The following is a 2500-nucleotide window of genomic DNA, read 5'->3' on the forward strand; positions in this document are numbered from 1 at the left end:
CAGTATTCGCTTCAGTCGATTCCAACTTCCCAAAAACCTGCCTTCTTCGCAGTTCGGCTAAGTCTCCCTCGTTTCCAACTTTCCTCTAAGTTGCCCTCCTCGCAGTTTGGCCAAGTTCACTCTTTTCCAGCGTCATCCCCCCAAGTTGCCTTGGGCGCAGTTCGGCCTAGTTCACTCTTTTCCAGCATCATCCCCCCAAGTTGTCTTGTTCGCAGTTCGGCCTAGTTCACTCTTTTCCAGCGTCATCCCCCCAAGTTGCCTTGTTCGCAGTTCGGTCTAGTTCACTCTTTTCCAGCATCATCCCCCCAAGTTGCCTTGTTCGCAGTTTGGCCTAGTTCACTCTTTTCCAGTGTCATCCCCCCAAGTTGCCTTGTTCGCAGTTTGGCCTAGTTCACTCTTTTCCAGTGTCATCCCCCCAAGTTGTCGTTGCCAACAACCCAAGAGTCCATAGTATTCGGAGTTCTAGCGGGGCCTCCCCTTGCTTCCAACAACCCAAGAGTCCATAGTATTCGGAGTTCTAGCGGGGCCTCCCCTTGCTTCCAACAACCCAAGAGTCCGTAGTATTCGGAGTTCTAGCGGGACCTCCCCTTGCTTCCAACAACCCAAGAGTCCATAGTATTCGGAGTTCTAGCGGGGCCTCCCCTTGCTTCCAACAACCCAAGAGTCCGTAGTATTCGGAGTTCTAGCGGGGCCTCCCGTTGCTTCCAACAACCCAAGAGTCCATAGTATTCGGAGTTCTCGCGTGGCCTCCCATTGATTCAAACAACCCAAAAGTCCATCTTCTTCGCAGTTCAACATCGCCTCCCTCGTTTCCAACAGGCCCAAAGGTCGTCTTCTTCGCAGATCCACGAAGAGCTCATCACGATTTGCCACATTCCATTTCCCAAGGGTTGTCAACAACACTTTCTCACACTTCCCGCAATCGAGTACGTGCATGACATGCCAAAGCACATCTTATTTGCCTTCCATCGCACTCAAGACGACGGGTTGTGGAAGAACGATATTGCTCACAACAAGTTCAAGGACAACGTCTCAATCAAGGGACACAACCGAATTATGTTAACTGGGTCGCTAAAGTAAACCCGAGTTCATATAATGCACCGCATCCAAAAGAACTAGCCACAACACGTGCATCACTGAGATGTTTCACTAGATGGAACACGTGCGTGACATTAGGATCCTCCAACACCTCTTCGTGATGGAAAGATAGAATTCGAAGCAACCACAGAAGTACCGTCTAGTGGGTAGGCAACACAGGGACTGATCAACCAATATCACCCAAGGCAACGGGTGAAAATGGAAGAGATGCATGCTTGACCGTTCGATACGCAAGGCATGGAGCCAGCCAGCAAGTGCATCTCGATTACAACTCACACACCCTCACGTTCGCAAGACACCACACCACAAGACGGTCCACCCCCCACCTACCATGGGCAAGCAAGCAAATGGAAACATCAAGTGACGCATGGTCAAGCATCGCTAGGCATGAAAATAACTTTCCACAATATCCGAGGGACTAGCTGCCGAGCTAACCAACGATCAGTGACGACCGTGTGTTGGTATTAATAAAGCTCAACAACTATGAAGAGGCTAGTTGTGCCATGATAAACATGCTAACGCACGCACCACGTGAGGGGGGAGGCCTCATCAAGCTCCCTTTAAAACCTGCCAGTGTGGAGCTGGCCGGCTCAAGGAGCACTCCCCCCCTATAAGAGGTTAATATGCAAAAGGCAAAATTGTACAAGTAGATACACTTTTTTTGAGCAGACATAAGTCCATATCTCGGGCTACACTTCGAATTTTGATGCGATTTTTTGGTGTAATTCGTAGAATAATGGTATCTCCTTGCTCACCAAATTTCATAATTTTTCTCGAAGGGGAACTATTTTTTTTATTTTTTTTACTTACCGGGTATGTGTAAAATCGGGAAAAATAGAAAAGCACATGTAGACTTCGAATTTCGACCTCATTTTTTCCAGTCCACCACTAAACAATATCAGGAACCTCCCCACAAAATTTCATTCAGTTTGGCCAAGGTCTTAAATTTGACAAATTTTGGCACCAAGCTATCTAGTCGCGGTGCACCGACCAACTTGGCCAAGTGCAAAATGCATCCAATTCAAAACTTTTGTGCACCAACACTTTTACAGTACTCATTTGGGGACATTTGGAGGCCTTTCCAACCCTCACATCTCAAAAACCACGAATTTCATTTTTTCACAAATCTCCCCACCAAGCCATTTAGCTATGCCGTGGTGCACCGCCAACCTTGGCCATGTGCAAAACCCTCCGAACTCAAAACTTTCGTGCACCAAGACTTTCATGGTATTCATTTGGGGGCATTTGGAGGCCATTCCAACCCTCACATCTCAAAAACCACGAATTTCATTTTTTCACAAAACTCCCCACCAAGCCATTTAGCTATGCCGTGGTGCACCGCCAACCTTGGCCATGTGCAAAACCCAACCAACTCAAAACTTTTGTGCACCAACACTTTTAC

At 47.8% G+C, this 2500-nt stretch overlaps 1 long non-coding RNA gene across 1 annotated transcript in view; it reads right to left on the reverse strand.

The window, feature by feature from the left end:
- The window catches only part of LOC146880127 (uncharacterized), a 14001-nt gene extending 12533 nt beyond the window's left edge, over positions 1–1468 (reverse strand). Inside the window, exon 1 of the long non-coding RNA XR_014987759.1 lies at positions 1–1468. This exon is cut by the window's left edge and continues 696 nt beyond it. This is a non-coding gene — a long non-coding RNA (uncharacterized LOC146880127).
- Positions 1469–2500: the final 1032 nt, after the last annotated feature.

Source organism: Vigna unguiculata, unplaced genomic scaffold, assembly GCF_037176805.1.
Source record: "Vigna unguiculata cultivar grain cowpea cultivar isolate G323 ecotype 2 unplaced genomic scaffold, ASM3717680v1 ptg000019l_ERROPOS351820, whole genome shotgun sequence".
Lineage (NCBI taxonomy): Eukaryota > Viridiplantae > Streptophyta > Magnoliopsida > Fabales > Fabaceae > Vigna > Vigna unguiculata.